At 44.0% G+C, this 20,102-nt stretch overlaps 1 protein-coding gene across 3 annotated transcripts in view; it reads right to left on the bottom strand.

Moving 5' to 3' along the window:
• The window catches only part of LOC124556621 (high affinity copper uptake protein 1-like), a 157,561-nt gene extending 138,056 nt beyond the window's left edge, over nucleotides 1-19,505 (bottom strand). For all 3 annotated transcript variants that reach the window (XM_047130588.1, XM_047130587.1, XM_047130589.1), the window contains exon 1: nucleotides 19,370-19,505. The gene's annotated coding sequence lies outside the window, so the exon portion shown is untranslated. The remainder of the gene's footprint in view (nucleotides 1-19,369) is intronic.
• Between the last annotated feature and the right edge of the window lie 597 nt (nucleotides 19,506-20,102).

Raw genomic sequence — 20,102 nt, 5'->3', positions numbered from 1 at the left:
AGGACAAAACAAACCTCTGGATTTGTAACATGGCACTTACCCACTGAACCACAAGAGCACGGAATCGCATAACATGTTTCTATGTAACATATTTGGGTGGGGCACTGAAAGAGCAGCAAACACAATAACTAAAAGCCCCATACTGTGAATAATGTAGGTCCACGCAGTAAGCATGAAAACAGAGCCCATAACAATATTTTTCTTGCTGAAAGAGTGATAAGTTGTTTCCAGTATGGTACTGCGTTAAAAACATTTAAGGCACACCAAAACATCGTATGATGGAAAAGAAAAGCAATGACCTAGATTTCAGGTAAGTCGGATTGTTCGCCCGAAAAAGGTTGGATGGTCGTACTGAACGATTGCTGGCCCGTTGGTCGTGAGTTATTTGCCATCTACGAATGTTTGCAGCGGCGGTATCCAAGGATGGTTGGTTACATGGAATGAGCATACGAAGCATGTTTTATCCTGTAATCGAGGGTACTACTCTCTTCGCTTCTTCTCACAAGTCGCCACTGTTAAAGACTCTTGCGAAGGTGACGCTAAAGATGGGTGGATATATAAAACAAGAGTTTAGTTACGACAGTAGATTCTGCTTTGGATTTGTGGTGGTGGTTTTCAAGTGGGCATTCGGCCACGAGAGCGGCAATTATGAGACTTTGTCAGGTATCGACGTGCAGGACCAAATCTGGGCAACTGGTCTCGGGAGCAATGGCCTACAATCACCATACACCACAAGTTTGTCAGGGGAACAACCAACACTACAGAATGCATCCATAATATTTTCCGCGCTGTTCTACTGTCTTTGAAACCGCATGAGAAAAATGTGCGACCGGCGTCCGGCCATCCTGATTTAGGTTTTCCGTGATTTCCCTATATCACTTCAGGCAAATGCCGGAATGGGTCCTTTGAAAGGGCACAGCCGACTTCCTTCCCCATCCTTCCCTAATCCGATGGGACCGATGACCTCGCTATTTGGTTCCATCCCCCAAATCAACCAACCAAAAATGTGCGTTTCCAGCAGAACAGCGTCCACGCACACATTTCTCGCGTTACCCCGGGCGCTCTTTAAGATATTCAAGACCGGTCTCCCATTGAGCACACGAGCGCGTAATTAGACTGCGTCTGCTCCTGTATGCATTACTGATAACGCCCCTTGACCATTTGCTACAGACAGTGTAAATAAGGCGCAACACGATTTACCTAACTTATCTGACAGACACTATGAAAAATGCAGAACATCTCGGGCAAACATGCTTAGAAAAATCCAGGGGCCCCATTTATCGATCCTGTAGAAATAGTGAAGATAAAATTAGACTACCAACTGCTCGCGCACAGTTATACAAATCATTCTTCTCACGTTTTACCAGTGAATGGGAGAGAGAAACCTTAATACAATGACGTAAAAAATCGCAACACCAAAAAATTATTAATGTACAGCAGTGAAATTTCGGGAATGCATTTGTCTACCGCGTGACCGCTACCGTCACAGGTTCGAATCCTGCCTCGGGCATGGATGTGTGTGATGTCCTTAGGTTAGTTAGGTTTAAGTAGTTCTAAGTTGTAGGGGACTGATGACCACAGATGTTAAGTCCCATAGTGCTCAGAGCCATTTGAACCATTTTTTGAACCATTTGTCTACGTAAGATTTAGGTGATAAACACAAGATCACAGGTTAATGTAATGTAAGTGCGAGATAAGCCATTGTAAATGTGAAATGCTGGAAAATTAATAAATGGTATAACCACCATGTTGTTAAATGCAAGCAGGCAAACGTGAATGCATTGCGTTGTACAGGTGGCGGCCGCCGTCAGTTTGTGGATGGAGTTCCATGCCTGCTGCGCTTGGTGGATCAACACAGGGATGATTAATGCGGATAGTGGATGACGCTGGGGTTGTCGTCCGATGTCCCATATGTGCTCCATTGGAGGCGGATCTGCTGAGCGAGCAGGCGAAGGCAACTTGACACACTGCAGAGCACGTTCGGTTCCAGCAGCTGTATGTGGGCGAGCGTTATCCTGTTGGAACGCACCCCATTGAATTTTCTTCAATGACAGCAAGACAGGTCGAATCACCAGGTTAACTTAGTTTTGCAGTCAATACGAAATCGCATCCCAGACCACAGCTCCAGGTGTAGGTCCAGTGAGTCTAGCAGACAGACTGGGTGCAAGGTCTCAACTGACCTCCTAACCAACAAACGGCCATCACTGGCAACAAGGCAGAACCAGCTTTCATCAGAAAACACGACAGACCTCCCTCCTGCCCTCAAATGAGCTCCCACTTGACACCACTGAAGTCGCAAATGGCGCTGGTTTGGAGTCGGTGGAATGCACGCTACGGGGTGTCTGGCTCGGAGCTGTTCGTGAAGTAACAGACTCTTAACAATTCGTTGTATCACTGTGGTGCCAACTGGTGCTGCAGATGCTCTATGATGCGCCAGACCCATTCGCCGAACACGATGGTCTTCCCTCTCGATAGTGCCAATTGACTGTCCGGAGCCCAGTCTTCTTGCGACTGTACATTCTCGTGACCACAGCCGCCAGCAATCATGTACAGTTCCTGCAAAGTCTCTCTGTAATATCACTGAAGGAACAACTAGCTTCGTGTAGCCCTACTGCACGACCTCATTCGAACCAAATGAGGAGTTGAGAATGGGGTCTTCTTGACTAACATCAACTCCCTGCGTCCACTCTCAAAGGTATCTAACGTTCACAACGGTTACCGCGTGTATTCAAAACCTCTTTTGTGCCCTCATAGCGGCGCTGCTAGCGCCAGTCTTATGCGACTGGGGCGAAATTTGAATAGATGTCCTCTTTCAGATGTAGAAACATGCCCACCAATTTTCGTTTATTTCGCACAACTCCTCCTTGGTGTCGTGATTTTTTTCCCAACAGTCTATTTAGTACTATTCCACAACTCTTAAGTGATCCTAAGAGTATAGATTTTAATTGCAGGACTACATTGTAGCCAGACGAAGTTATACAATATACTGAAATTACTGTATAAGACAATTGTCCGTGTGTATAGGCCACGGTTTGTAATGACACAGTGTACAACTTTTACAGCATGTGAGAAATTTGTCACAGTAGCTTCAGAATGTTCATTGTCCTATTCCTACTGATGTACGATAACTGCAATGGCGATAAACATTTTCTCGTTAAATAAGCAACAAAAACCCTTTTTCGTTGAGTCTCGCGTCTACATAGTAAACAGCGTTCACGGAATAAACTGTGTCTAGCTCTATAGCCTTCTCTCTTCGTGCATTCCTGCTCGCCTAGCTGAGGTCGATAACGCATGCTTGAACGGTGGCTCTTAACTCAAGAGGTAGCCGGTTCGAATTATGGTTGTGGAAGAAATTACCATCAGTATTTGGCCGTCAACAGGGAGACGAATGGCAGCATAATATTTCTGGTCGCCAAACTTTGTCCCGGTTAAATTGCAAATTTCTCCGCGGTGTCTCCAAGAGTGATGGTATGTATCACTGCATGCTGTGCATAGAACCAAGCATGTTCCGAAACGATCCCTGACGAATGGCATTTCTTAATCTTACAGGGTTAAAAATTTATCGACAACTGGACAAGAGTAACGACACCCTAAAAATGTTCAGATGACTTATAGTATGTCGCGTCTGAGTGAGCAGAAGCGGTATCTGCCTTTGAGAAGCAGTGGTGAATATTTTGTGCAGTATGTGGACAGGCATTGCCCTGTCGTATATCTCCTGGAAGGCACAGAAGGAAGTGTGGCGCTTCATGCTCTAACGTGGCTGTCGCAGCAGTTGCTGACCGGACTATTAAAGACAAACCATGACCATAAAGTCTCGCGATCTTAAGAGTCCGACGCTGGAGAGAATACATTCAGTCAAAAGCATAATCAAGACTGAAGTGAAACTCACTGAGAAAGACTGTTGCAAATTCGCGCGTCCTTTTTTATACGGAGACTGTTGTGCTGGAGTCGACTTTGGAGAGCGGAGTGTAACAAGCACCGGTGAACTAAGGGGGAAGATGACACATCTGTAACAGACCCCCTCATTGTACCTACAAATTGAAGCTCCACTGTATTTAGTGACATCCAGCAAGGTACGTCATAGTGCACTAGACTACAGCGTGTGTGTTCCACTGCTGTATTTATGACTTCAAGATCTGGAGCGTTGAGGCGCTTGCTGATATACGTTTTACGATATGAGTTGCTACATTCACGATGGTCGACTATGCGTCCTGTTCAGATTCCGTAGCTTACGGCCAATAAAACACAGCGAGCGAGCCAGTTATCGAGAGGCGCTCGTTGCAAGTCGGCTACAGTGCGGTAAACATGGGTAGTGGGCAGATAGAAAGCTAGGAGTATTTGTGTTTGGTCAAACTGATAGTCCTTATCAACTTATTCAAATTGTCAGAACATTAGTTCAGACGTGGCAAACACAGAACAATTGTGGCTGAAGCTGAAAGATCCGGGTAAACACGTTCCAATAAACGTTACAGACGGCAAAGACCGTCCGTGGTTTAATGGTGCTAATCTGAGAGTGTTGCGGAAACAGTCTGTTACACGCTTACAACAAGAGAGAATGCAGGCAAACTGGATCTAAACCTTTCAACCAGTATCTTAAGCATCGGTCTGGTGTTTAAACTCAAAACAGCAGACAAAAGCTGAAACTTTTATCCCTGCGGACCTGGAACACAGTGATTCTGATGAATAAGGGATTCCTGGAAACCTTTAGAAAACTCAAATATTAAATTCCACATTTAAAAATGCTTTCAGGCTTGAGGATACAGTACCAATGTTTCGCAGCTGCATAGACTCAACTATGAGATATCGCCGGTACTGGAAAACGAAATTACTTAAAGCTAACAAATCACCAGACCTCGATGAAAATCAGTTGAGGTTTACAATGAATACGGCGTTGCACTAGTACGTTTCCTAGCCCACATCTAACGCATTGGATTTGCATCCTGTGTGCGTTGGGTTGTAATCACTGTTCGACCATTCAGATTTTGAGTTCCTGTGATTTATACACGACTGATTAACGATTCAGAAAGTACAAGTGTTTACATAAAGGTGTTAAAACTATTAAAATATAAAACTGATTTATAGACCAATAATCCGCCACAGATGTATCTAAGTCGATTAGAGACCCACACAACCGGTTTCGCAACTTTTAAGTTCCATCTTCTGGTGTGTGTAAATGCTATGTCATATGGTATACGGATTAGTTACAGAATGCCGCATAGTAACAGTTGGTGTGGCTAGACAGTTCTCAGCGCTCCTCAATTTATGAAAACCATCAATGATGAATGTCATGTGTGTGTTAAAATCACGAACTGACATCGCTTCACCGATTAAAATATGTTCTTGTCGGCCTATGTCAAGCAACAGACAATGCCCCTCATAAATGTTACCGAGAAAAGTATTTGATCCGAACTGATGAAGCTAAACGCAGAAATGGTTCCTTCGTAAAAGAAATGACCTATTTTCTCCTCGATTCTTGGGTGATCTGTGGCATCTCTGTCGAAATAGCACAATGCTGAGGCACAAATACGTGTTTCGGAGCACACGGTTCATCGTACATTGTTGAACACTGAGCACCGCAACACAACACACCACACCTACGTGTTCACACGTTGACCCGAAGACATCGCCAATTACGATTGCAGTGGGCACGGGACTATCGATCAATGAAAACGTGTCGGCTCCCCTGGTGAGTAATGAGTAATATTTTTGCTGCACTAGGTAGACGGTCGTCTCCACAGTCAGTCATAGAGGTGAACGGAGATTCGAAACGTGCAACGCGTTACGGACGCAGACTGTTGGGAGCAATATTATGCCATGGAAGACACTCCTGCGCTTGCATGGTCCTTGTCTCGGAGCCAGAACCGCGCTACAGTGGTTTGAGGAGCATTATAGTGAACTCACGGCGATGTCTCGGCGACCAAATTCGCCTGGTATAAATCCTATGGAAGCCATCTGGATCGCTCATCACGTAAGCGGATCAGCGGCCCGTTATTTTCGAATTACATGACCTGTGCATAGACATCTAATGCCACATACCTCCACAAACCTACCAACGAACTGTCTGACCCCTGTTACTCAGAATCAGTGACATATTTCGTTCCAAAGACGGACGAACGGTCTATTAAGCAGAGGCATAATGTTTTGGTTCGTCAGTGTATGTTTCTGTGAAAATAACACCGAAAAAGCAGGGCCATTATCTTCCATTCTAACACAGAAGGATCAGGTTTCCCCGTAGGCACCTACATTGATGAGCCAAACCATTATGTCCACCACCCACCTCAAGAGTGAATAACACCTGGTGACGTCGTTGGCAAATGATGTAAGGAAAGTACACAGGTGGATCAGAAACGAACGGGGTATCATCATGGCGACGACAATGGCTGCAAATGCGGAATCCAATAAGCTAAGCGACTTTGACAAAAGTAAAACTGTTACGGTCCGGCGCGTGGGAAACAGCATCTCGCGGCGAATATGGTCAGCTGTTACTGCTACTGGCTTAAGCACCTACGGAAGATTGAGATTTTCACTCTGCAACGGAGTGTGCGCTGATACGAACTTCCTGGCACATTAAAACTGTGTGCCGGACCGAGACTCGAACTCGGGACCTTTCTTTCGCGGGCAAGCGCTCCACCATCTGAGCTACCCGAGCACGATTCACGCCCCGTCCTCACAGTTTGGAAATTAGGAGACGAGGTACTGGCGGAAGTAAAGCTGTGAGGACGGGGCGTGAGTCGTGCTTGGGTAGCTCAGATGGTAGAGCACTTACCCGCGAAAGGCAAGATGTAGAAACGAGAACGGGAGAATGTGTTGGACGTCTATGCCTTATCACAGCACGTGAAGGTCGAAGACTTGTCCGATCTGTGAAGCAGGGTAGGTGGCTATCTAACGACGTCTACAATGCTCGTGCAGGAAGAAGTGTTTCGAATCACACCATTCAGTGCACAATGTTGAACATGGGGCACTGAAACAGGCGGCCCTTATGTGTACCTATGCTGACCCAACGGCATCGCCAGTTACCGTTGCACTGGGAACGGGATAATAGAGATTGGACTGTCGATCGTCTCGTCGGTTGTTTCACGTTTCTTTTTACGCAGTATAGCTGGCCGTCACCCAGCCAAACGGCTGCTCGAAACGTGCACCGCGCACGGTAGCTGTCTAATTGGGGCAGTATTATGCTATGGGGCAGTCATCTGGGCTTCTGTGAGGCTTGTGGGGTAGTAATCGAAGGCACCGTGACAGCTGTGGACTACGTGAACATTGTTGTGGACCACCTTGACCGCTTCATGCTCGAGGTCTTGAACGGGCTGTGGCATCTTCCATGAGGACAACTGCCCGTGCCACAAGGCCAAACTCGTGCGACATTGGTTTGAGGAGCATGATACTGAACTCGCGTTGACGTCTTGGCCATCAAATTCGCCTGATATGACCCCCTCGGTGCACATCTAGGGCGTCATTGTGAGCTGGCTGTGCATCCACAAACTACCGACTCGTAGTTTACGGGAACTGTGTGTAGTAGTTTACGGGAACTGTGTGTACATATCTGGTGGCACCTACCTGCGGAAATCTACAAAGCACTTGGCGAATAAATGCCACGTAGGATCGCTGCTGTATTTCGTTCTGCAGATGGTCAGCACGGTATCGAGGTGGTGGTCGTAACGCTTTTACTGCTCGTATGTAGAGGAGCAAAATTACTGTGATGCAGTTACCATCGCTGTGAGAAGAGGTCACAGTAGCGTCGTTGTGCTGCTCCTCCACTGCGTTTAATGAACACACAAAAGATGCGCATCGGCCAACGTTTCATCCTATTCTTAATGCTGTGCATCACTGTTAGCGTACAACTAACGCTGTCGGAAAAACAAACCGTGAACTGAATCGAGTAGCAGTCAATGCAAACTTTATGGCGAAGAGTAAAGTGAGGATTATTGATGACAGGAAGTACCGTGAATGAAAGGAAGAAGCCTGTTTCCAAACAAGACAAGAAAATAATAGACAAAGAATAACGTAGATATTTCCACTTTCGTGCACTATTTTCAATGCAGTGCAGATCCAAAGATCAATGAGGGTAAGATTCCTTGTACCGAAAGAATCAGAAAATTTCCACGCCAACCTTTAAAGTTTTGTCGGAGGCGTTCGGGTACATCCTGTTAATAAATATCAATCAAGGAGCTATCAGTTTTGTCAGCAGTTCCACCAAGCTATGAGCATGTCAGTCTCTCAAGAGTCCTATCGGTGACATGAAGACGAATTGTATATCTGTATTGGGTGGGCACGGTTGTTACATTAAACACTGAAGTGTGATTAGTATGTCAAATGAAACTATATGGTTCCAGAGACTTTTCAGTCTCTCCAGTTGTACTGCAATAACACCTCTGCAATGTACGGAATGGGGGATCCTACCTGAAACCCGGGCATAGGTGCTTCAAACAAACAAAACTGTTTCCAGGTCCCGACCTTTGTACAAATTTTCATTCGTCTCTTCGGTATGCTTATATACATCAGATGTTTGAGACTTGCTAACATCTCTGGAACCATACAGTTTAATTTGATTAAAGCACGGTGGGCTGAGGTGTGAATGGGAATTTGGATTGAGGAGGGAGACCTGCTAGGGCAGTTTCATTCTTAGCTTCAGTCTTCACACATACATACATAAACTACTGGCCGTTAAAATTGCTACACCAAGAAGAAATGCAGATGATAAACGGGTATTCATTGGACACATATATCAAATTAGAACTGACATGTGATTACATTTTCAAGCAATTTGGGTGCATAGATCCTGAGAAATCAGTACCCAGAACAACCACCTCTGGCCGTAATAACGGCCTTGATACGCCTGGGCATTGAGTCAGAGCTTGGATGGCGTGTACAGGTATAGCTGCCCATGCAGCTTCAACACGATACCACAGTTCATCAAGAGTAGTGATTGGCGTATTGTGACGAACCAGTTGCTCGGCCACTATTGACCAGACGTTTTCAATCGGTGAGAAATCTGGAGAATGTGCTGGCCAGGGCAGCAGTCGAACATTTTCTGTATACAGAAAGGCCCGTACAGGACCGGCAACATGCGGTCGTGCACCATCCTGCTGAAATGTGGGGTTTCGCAGGGATCGAATGAAGGGTAGAGCCACGGGTCGTAACACATCTGAAATGTAACGTCCACTGTTCAAACTGACGTCAATGCGAATAAGAGGTGACAGAGACGTGTAACCAATGGCACCCCATACCATCACACCGGGTGATACGCCACTATGGCAATGACGAATACACGCTTCCAATGTGCGTTCACCGCGATGTCGCCAAACATGGATGCGACCATCATGATGCTGTAAATAGAATCTGGATTCATCCGAAAAAATGACGTTTTGTCATTCGTGCACCCAGGTTCGTCGTTGAGTACACCCTCGCAGGCGCTCTTGTCTGTGATGCAGCGTCAAGGGTAACCGCAGTCATGGTCTCAGAGCTGATAGTCCATGCTGCTGCAAACGTCGTCGAACTGTTCGTGCAGATGGTTATTGTCTTGCAAACGTCCCCATCTGTTGACTCAGGGATCGAGACGTAGCTGCACGATCCGTTACAGCCATGGGGGATAAGATGCCTGTCATCTCGACTGCTAGTGATACGAGGCCATTGGGATCCAGCACGGCGTTCCGTATTACCCTCCTGAACCCACCGAATCCATATTCTGCTAACAGTCATTGGATCTCGACCAACGCGAGCAGCAATGTCGCGATACGATAAACCGCAATCTCGATAGGCTACAATCCGACCTTTATCAAAGTCGGAAACGTGATGGTACGCATTTCTCCTCCTTACACGAGGCATCACAACAACGTTTCACCAGGCAACACCGGTCAACTGTTGTTCGTGTATGAGAAATCGGTTGGAAACTTTCCTCGTGTCAGCACGTTGTAGGTGTCGCCTCCGGCGCCAACCTTGTGTGAATGCTCTGAAAAGCTAATCATTTGCATATCACAGCATCTTCTTCCTGTCGGTTAAATTTCGCGTCTGTAGCACGTCATCTTTGTGGTGTAGCAATTTTAATGGCCAGTAGTGTACATACATACATACGTATGATTCAGTTCTGACCAGTTAAAAAGAATAGAAGCGGATTCAGAGGTTAGCGTGTTTGACGTTGTACTGGAAAGTTGTGTATTTCTCAGAATATAAAAGTCTTTCCCTTGATGACAAGTGGAACATTGCCGCGATTGTTGCCTAATGTGTGTATTCGGCATATGGCGCCGGCTGTTAGTTTCAATCTCTCGAAGCGTCGTCTGCAGTGCGGTGGCCACTGAAAACGGTGGCTAATACAGCTTGACTGGCAATGTAGCAGCGCGCCACACGGAGAAATTTTTCCGCCCTCGCACAGGGTGTCCCTTTAGAAAGAGCGATTTCAATCCTTTAGGGAGCGAAAGGCTATTTACAGTTTGTACAGAAACCAGATGGCAGTTGTAAGAGTCGAGGGGCATGAAAGGGAAGCAGTGGTTGGGAAGGGAGTGAGACAGGGCTGTAGCCTCTCCCCAATGTTATTCAATCTGTATATTGAGCAAGCAGTAAAGGAAACAAAAGAAAAATTTGGAGTAGGTATTAAAATGCATGGAGAAGAAATAAAAACTTTGAGGTTTGCCAATGACATTGTAATTCTGTCAGAGACAGCAAAGGACTTGGAAGAGCAGTTGAATGGAATGGATAGTGTCTTGAAAGGAGGATATAAGATGAACATCAACAGAAGCAAAGCGAGGATAATGGAATGTAGTCGAATTAAGTCGGGTGATGCTGAGGGAATTAGATTAGGAAATGAGACACTTAGAGTAGCAGATGTGTTTTGCAATTTGGGGAGCAAAATAACTGATGATAGTCGAAGTAGAGATGATATAAAATGTAGACTGGCAATGGCAAGGAAAGCGTTTCTGAAGAAGAGAAATTTGTTAACATCGAGTATAGATTTAACAGTCAGGAAGTCGTTTCTGAAAGTATTTGTGTGGAGTGTAGCCATGTATGGAAGTGAAACATGGATGATAAATAGTTTAGACAAGAAGAGAATAGAAGCTTTCGAAATGTGGTGCTACAAAAGATGCTGAAGATCAGATGGGTAGATTAGGTAACTAATGAGGAAGTATTGAATAGAATTGGGGAGAAGAGTAGTTTGTGGCACAACTTGACACGAAGAAGGGACCAGTTGGTTGGACGTGTTCTGAGGCATCAAGGGATCACAAATTTAGCATTGGAGGGCAGCGTGGAGGGTAAAAATCGTAGAGGGAAACCAAGAGATGAATACACTAAGCAGATTCAGAAGGATGTAGGTTACAGTAAGTACTGGGAGATGAAGCAGCTTGCACAGGATAGAGTAGCATGGAGAGCTGCATCAAACCAGTCTCAAGACTGAAGACGACGACGACGACAACAACAACAACAACAACAACAACAGTGGCTAAAAGCTTCACATTTTTCGTTTGTTTTCCTCTACTTATGTGATCTTCAGATTTGTCTACATCTATGCTCTAAAAATCAATAAAGTGTCTTGTGTAGGACACTTTTCTTGTACCATATGTTAGGGTTTCCGCCAGTTCAGTTTACAGACGAAATGTCGGAAGACACACTGTATGGCTATGCTAGTGCTCATGGGTCTAAATTCATAAACTTCACGAGGCCTGAAGAAATGGTAAGGAGGATGCTTCATAATATTTTCAGATTACATCCCGATACCAGATTCATTACGTTACTAAATTGGTTTTCACGAAATAATAAGCATCTTTGAGTCTCCGAAAACACTGATAATAAAACATTGTTTTGGCAATGCACAAGTCACACACATTTGACCATACAGGCTGCCCTTCTTTGTATAGTCTCATCGAGCAGTGTTAGCTCCCATCGATCGTTGGCGCTACAGCAATATTCTTGTATAGGTCGTACTACATATTCACACTCTTTCGAAGACACGTTACAGTTTGTAATCACCCAATAAATGAACCTAAGCCTGCCTTGTACTTCTTGTACGATCCCTATCAACAATCATTTCATTTCATAATCCCTAACATTCAAAGTTCCACGTTGATACACGGGGTGAATACAGCATTTACTGGATTTATAGAAATAAGTGTTTAAAATTTCAAAATTCTTGTCTTCACAGATACTGACAAAAATGTACACAGTTTTCAGGAAATGCAATTTGAAGTCCAACCTGACGTTTTTTTTTCTTATGACGTCTCTTCAGAAGGCCCCAGATTTGTACTCAGGAGTACTCTTTTCCTGCAAGGCTTCCCTTCTGGTTTTGTTTTTTCTGTCTTCTTTCCTTTACCAGGTCTTCGATGACTTTCCAGCTGCAGAGAGGCGTTGTAAATCTTTTTCTTAAGACGTCTTGAGTTAAATTTCCTATCATAAAGTCCATTCTCTCTAATACCTTCATCCTATATTCCCGTTATTAATACAAGAACTGCCTCATAAGAGTGAATTTAGAGACCCATTTGGATTCTAGGTTTTTCCATGAACACACGCTTTTAGAAGTTCAGTATCGGCCAGGAACCTGTAAGTGGTCTTTACAACATCCAGGATACAATTTAGAAGCCTCTCCTTGTGAGTGTGGGGTAATTATCCCTCTGAGCCTATAGATATCTATACTACACCAGCTAATGTGGCACAAATGATGAATGGTATGTTCATTTGCTGACACCATGTGAAAATATGTAGCCCATACTGCACTTCTTAGGTCACTTGCACTGGATATGTTCTGTCTAATGCCTTGACATAATACGGTTGAAGAGTGTCTACCATCTTCTTAGAGAGTCAGTTGTGATCACCAATGCCCTTTTCATCTTCCAACTTTTTACCCTTCAGTCACAGATCTATGAAACCAAAGATGTATCCCGTGCACGTTTGCTTGAAAGTAATCCACAGAATCATCGTTCACCGAGCTAATATTGGAGTGTTCCTTCAAAAAGTGTGGTGCCAGGAAGGTAGCGATACACATCAATCTTTCAGGCACTTCGGATGTGGCTTTATCACTGAAACTTTGGGTACTTTTGTCCGTGAGTTCTACAAATAAATAAAAAATCGGAATTTGATATTTTCGGTCAATTTCATGAACGTCCTCCCTTAAACATGAAATTCAAAACTTTAGCCTTCCTCTCGCTGTCTTCTGTTGCCACCTGACACTGGTCGATGAGTGAGTGGATAGAAGCTTTCGACCCGCTTAGTGATTTTACGGACGACCAGAATTTTCTCGGGTTCTCTACAACAAGTTTCGCTGTGGAATGACTGTGGAATGACTGTGGAATGACTGTGGAATGACTGTGGAATGACTGTGGAATGACTGTGGAATGACTGTGGAATGACTGTGGAATGACTGTGGAATGACTGTGGAATGACTGTGGAATGACTGTGGAATGACTGTGGAATGACTGTGGAATGACTGTGGAATGACTGTGGAATGACTGTGGAATGACTGTGGAATGACTGTGGAATGACTGTGGAATGACTGTGGAATGACTGTGGAATGACTGTGGAATGACTGTGGAATGACTGTGCTTCGCGCATTGGTCTTCTTTCGGACGCACGGATGTCTACTAACTTTTGCCTGTCAACATTTGTGCGCTCTTTTTGTGAACCGAGGATGCAACAGTCTGTTTCCTCAGCATTTTCCGAATTTGATCAATTAAACCACTGAGGGTCCTTTCTATCCTTAATCCACTTACTTAACACATACGTCTCCAGAGGACCCATTCTAAACTTTGCCCATAATCCCTCAACGTTCGTCATAATGGAGCTAAATGAATTCCACTCATTGTCTTAGTCGGATGCCAACAACTGCTTATCTGCTCCTTCTAGCATAAACACTCTCCTGGCCTTCTTGACAGATTTATTTAACTTTAGTAACCATCGTCTCTGGTATCATGATCACTAATCCCTGGTTCTATACTGACTGTCGGTAAGGTCGAGCCTATTTGTAGCTAAAAGATCTCAAATATTTCAATTGCGTGTGGGTTGCTTAACTAGGTGTTTAAGGCAGTTTTCCGAAAACTTGTCCACAAATACTTCACAAGACTGACTGTCTGTACCAGCTGCAGTGAATCCATATACTTTCACATATCCTGTAAACAATCATTTCACAACACTTCGACAAAAATTCGTTCAAACGATCTACGGAACCTGTAACTAGCCTAACCAACCAGCTAGCATACTAGTTGCTCTAGCTTGTGCATTAAAGGATTATAGAAGAGGCCATGCACCTCTCAAATTTTAGACGCGAGATGGGATGCTAATTTCCGTGTCAAGCGTAGGCTGTATTGGGGCTTGGGAAGGATGTCTGCAACTTAAGGGATTATAGATATCCACAATGAAATATTTCGTCACGGCAGCGCTATGCGGGGTGAACTATGGGCGACAAGCGGAAAAAAATGACATTGCACGCTAGTAACAGACTACTTAGTACGATCGCACACGTTGTGAATTGAAATTTTAAGACACCGTGGACACTTTTGGATAACTACGTAAGTACGGCTAGATGAATGGCATATTAGACGCTGGAGGTGAGTCAATAGTAAAATGTTAGACGTGGGTAGTTCACGGCTGTGGCGAAGATTCCAGGAGTAGGAAACATTCGTCCATTCGTCGGCGGTACAGGCAAGATTGACAGTATTAGCACCCAATGCCAAGATCGTTACCTTACCGTAAGTACTTAGAAACTTACAACCAACGCGTCTACCTTCGTTACAAACCAGTGGCATCCTCTCTGACACACACACACACACACACACACACACACACACACACACACACACACACACACACACACCTGTGAGACTGTACAATCGGCTTCGATAAGTTGCTCTGTCTGCAGTTGCATGCACCTCACACAGAGGCACCATATGACATGGTAAATGTGGTGCCTTGTCACAGTGACTAGATTCAGGAACACCAGTATCCAATTCATGGACGGATCGTTATTTACAGTGTCGTGTGATCCTCTTCCTCCGTCCAGCTGGCGTGCCCCATGCATACATTACAGCTTGGGCAATACTAAAGAAAAGACACTCGTGAAGTACAATATACACTCGAAGACGAAATAACGAACCACGAAGGAATAATTCGCATGGGATGGAATATGTAAATGTGATGTACTTCTACAGACAAACAAATGTAAATTTTTCAAATGACTTATTCAAGTGTACATGCTTCGCAAATTGAGCAAGTCAGTAACAAGTCGGTCCACCTGTAGCCCTAATACAAGCAATTATTCGGCTGGCATGACTGATGGTTGTCGGATGTCCTCATGAGGGATAAAGTGCAAATTCTGTCCAACTGGCGCGTTAGAAGGTCAAAATCCCGACATGGTTGGAGGGCCCGGCGATAATGCACCAAACGTTCTCAGCTATGGAGATATACAGCGACCTTGCTGGCCAAGCTAGTGTTTGGCAAGCACCAAGACAAGCAGCAGAAACACTCACTGTGTGCGGGCGGGCATTATCTTGCTGAAATGTAGGCTCAGGATGGCCTGCCATGAAGGACAAGAAGACGGGTCCTGCTATGAAAAGAAGTGGCACCCCAGACCTTTACTCCTGGTGGTATGGTGGGCGAGAGTCAGATTGGTATCCCACCGCTTTCCAGGGCGTCTCCAGCCTGGAGTAGAACTGTCTCAGTGATGAGCCCTGGTGACGCTCCGGGCAGCGGTGGGGTATCAACCACACTGTCGCCTGTCACGAGTGACGATCTAAAGTGCGAGCTCATTTCATAGCACGTCCCCTTTGGTTGTCATCCACGCTATCCTTACAGCGCAGCGGTACGTCGATGATATTCTATCCCCCGTTTTGTTGCTCTTCATGGCAAGCCACCCTGGGTTTACATTACAGAAACATAATGCCCGACCACACACGGTGAGAGTTTCTGCTGCTTGACTTTGCGCTTGTTGAACCCTACCATAGCCAGTAAGATCACCTGATCTCTCCCCAACTGAGAACGGTTGGAGCATTATGGGCAGGGCACTCCAACCAGCTCGGAATTTGCACGATCTACCGCGTCAGTTGGTCAGAATTTGGCTCGATATCCCTCAGGAGGACATCCAACGATTCTACCAATCAGTGCTAAGTCGAATAACTGCTCGCATAAGAATCAGAGGTGGACCAAAGCGTTATTGACCTGCTCAGCTTATGAAGCTCTTTCTCTTGAATAAATCACCCTATTTATCTGCAATTGCAATAATTTGTCTGTACATGTACATCACTCCTACAGATTTCCATCCCATTAGGGTAATTCCTTCGTGTTAGTCAATTTTTTTTGTCTTAATGTAAAATTACATATACTGGGTGATCAAAAAGTCAGTATAAATTTGAAAACTTAATAAACCACGGAATAATGTAGATAGAGAGGTAAAAATTGACACAAATGCTTGGAATTACATGGGGTTTTATTAGAACAAAAAAAAACCAAAGTTCACAAAATGTCCGACAGATGGCGCTGGACAGCTGGTAACTGCTACTGTGACTGGTGAGAGATATGTCGATATGTTACAGAATCGCATCATCCCCAGCCTGGCTGATAAACACCTGCTGGACCGTACGATGTTTATGCAGGATGGCGCTCCACCCCATATTGCTAGACGCGTGACAGATCTCTTGCGCGCGTCGTTTGGTGATGATCGTGTGCTCAGCCGCCACTTTCGTCATGCTTGGCCTCCCAGGTCCCCAGACCTCAGTCCGTGCGATTATTGGCTTTGGGGTTACCTGAAGTCGCAAGTTTATCGTGATCGACCGACATCTCTAGGGATGCTGAAAGACAACATCCGACGCCAGTGCCTCACCATAACTCCGGAGATGCTTTACAGTGCTGTTCACAACATTATTCCTCGACTACAGCTATTGTTTAGGAATGATGGTGGACATATTGAGCATTTCCTGTAAAGAACATCATCTTTACTTTGTCTTACTTTGTTTGCTAATTATTGGTATTCTGATCAGACGAAGCGCCATCTGTCGGACATTTTTTGAACGTTTGTATTTTTTTGGTTCTAATAAAATCTCATGTCATTCCAAGCATGTGTGTCAATTTGTACCCCTCTATCTACATTATTCCGTGATTTATTCAGTTTTCAAATTTATACTGACTTTTTGATCACCTGGTACACTTCAATTTAAGCATATGTATATGTGATAACTGTATATTGTGCGTTGCTCATCGGACTGCTTTCAGAAAAAACCCAAAGTTTCGCGTTGAATTTTACAGGCGACACAGTGGTTGGAAATCTGCTATTTTTCATATCTTTTCCAGATGAGAAGGAAGATTACTTTTTGATAAATTCCTACTTAAAATCATACCTGCTCGCTCCTCACTTCAGGCCTTAAAAATAATTATGAAATGCCCAGTAGATGTATGCACACATCCTCAAGCTGCCACTAATTTTGTGAGCATTCACAGACAGATTGGAGGAAGGCTGATAAGCACCGTTGACCGCTACAGACTGTGACATGACATGTCGGCGCGCGCGCGCTCTCTCGCTCTCCTCCCTCCCCCCCCCCCCTCCCCCCCCCCGTATTTGATTAGTGTCATCCTATCGCTCATCGAATTTTTGGTCAACAGACTGATCTGTCACGCAGCCTGAAATTTTCGCTCCCCTAATATGCAACGCAGTTTTAGTTACAATTCATTAAAAGTACAAGGTAAACTCAGAAAAACTGTATTACACAACGGACAAATCTTCGACAAATGTTTTGATGCGTTTTGTGTACGTACTGGGTGTCCCAGGAGGAATGGTCAGTATTCAAGGATTGATAGGTACGATCGATCACTCCTGATGCAAAAGTGTCTAGTAAACATGGGCTCCAAACAGCATACCTTAAGAGCTGTGAGTACTTCCTCGATACTGTGAAATAGATGTCTTGTAATGCAAGCTCTTCCTTTCCATATTTTGAGAGTAGGTAGTATGGGCAGAAACAAGAAAAAATTGTCAAGTAAACTTTGGCCCCAAAATACACACCTTAGAGGTAAAACTTCAACAGAACAGATGTTTCACAGTGGCGAAGATGACAAAGTGCTCATAGCTATTAAGATATGTACTTTACGGCCCATGTTTACTGGACTTTCGTTCACGTGTTGGTCCATACTACCACCTTTAAAAACATGGAAAGCAAAGAGCTTCGTTCACAGTATCAAAGGATAGTGCTCATATTTCTTAAGGGATATCTCTTACAGCCCATGCTTAGAAGACTTTTTTGCTTCCTATGATTGTTCCTGTCATATCTCTGAATATTGGTCATTCCTCTTATGGCACCCAGTATACTGGTATTGTTCATAAACTATGAAAATATGCAGGATTGGGGGGGGGGGGGGAATTAAGAGGGAGAGTTAATGGAGAGTATAATCTGAAACAACTCTTAAATTATGAAAGGCACAGCTGTGACTGTCTAATTGCATATCACATTTTGTGAAATTATTAAAATGTTGTACCATGTGCCACTTCATACATAAACAACTCACTTTTTGCGAATCAACTGGTTTTCCCAGCCTTCGACAATAAGGAATGTACTTGTACAATGAAGACTGTAACTTTCGAGAGGGTCAAGAAGCTGATGGTCCACACAGTAATATAGTAAGAGAATAAGAAGTTCCTCATATAAAGACAATTACAGAATGTCACATTTCTCAGTGCCTAGACTCTAAATAAAGCAAAATATACTATTCACATGCAATGAGAATAAAATTCCTCTAATAATGCTTGTATTATAATAACGCAAAGTTTTCTTCACATGAAACCACAGAAGGAACTGAAATATGAGTAATGCTATTGACGGTGATATTGGCGAAGTCCAGTTAACACAATGTAGTACTTATTTATAACAGAGGAGAACGAAAATTTGTGAACATATGCTCATAGTTTACTGTACAAACTGTCGATATTTTCTTCTACCCACTCACGCAAAACATATGCTAACTGTAAGTCTTTTTACATAAACCTGTGTGAACTAGTAATTAAGATATCAAAGTTCTACACCCAATTATGACTAAATCTGGATCAAAAACTGCAGTAGTAAATCTAGGTTTCAATACGTGACAACCATACATTGGAAATATCAACAATAACTTAGCTACACGACGACAACAATAAAATTACGCACCTAGACATCTCGTTTTCCTAATCTTATCACAAAAAGACACGCGCGGAAAGTAATAACATCACTGAAAGATACGTGGATCGTCCGTTTGGTTTTTATGAATTGTCAGTGAATAACGATTCACAAAACTTCCATATTTACACTAAATGCATTTCTGTAGTTAAGAACGGAACGATGAGGTACTGTTGTCGGCAACATAAAACTCTGTGGCATCGTCTCATCAGGTTATGAACAGTGGATCAAACATTAAGTAAAAATTACAATGAACTCACCTTTAAATGCAATGGATTCAGCACGTCCTGGCTAGCTCTGGCAGCCACACGAGTCAATGATGCATGTAAGGCACTTGTCACAAACTAAACTACGCTCACTCCTTTTCACATTATTTCCCCCACCTGGTAACCATCGCTCCCCACAGATCACAATACACTTATCGATATCTCTGACTGTTAGGGTCGACTGTTGGAATATCGATTAAGGAAGATAATCACTGGTTTAAAGTCGATTCAAACCGCACAGTAACGGATCCGAATACAACGGTGGACAACGACAGAGCCAAATAGAGGTAGCTCGAGCGACACTTTAAGGTGCTAAGCGCAACGGAACGTTACGTCAAAACATTCCACAACGCGTGTCTAATGGCAGCATTCACACAAGCCACCAGCGGCACGAAGCGGGACATTATTGTCAACGTGCCTCGGGAAGAAACTTTTGACTTTGGCGTTGCCGCTGCGGAAAGGTGTCGTATGGAAACATCGGAAGTTACGCTATTTTCACTGCCCTTTCATTCATTTTTTAAAAGTGTTTTTTGTGCTTTTGCGTCTTCCTAGTCTCTATTTCATTCTTTTGCTTTGTTTTTGTGACAAATTGCAAATATTCCATGATGACTTGAAAATTTTACCGCCGAGTGTTCTTGTGCAATACTGGCCAGATATGTGAAAGTGAAAAATGATATAGGTTGTACAATAACTGAGCAGAGCTGATGCCTAGACTGTGTATAAATAA

This window comes from Schistocerca americana, chromosome X, assembly GCF_021461395.2.
Source record: "Schistocerca americana isolate TAMUIC-IGC-003095 chromosome X, iqSchAmer2.1, whole genome shotgun sequence".
Taxonomy (NCBI): domain Eukaryota; kingdom Metazoa; phylum Arthropoda; class Insecta; order Orthoptera; family Acrididae; genus Schistocerca; species Schistocerca americana.
This window is presented reverse-complemented; position numbering and strand designations above follow the sequence as displayed.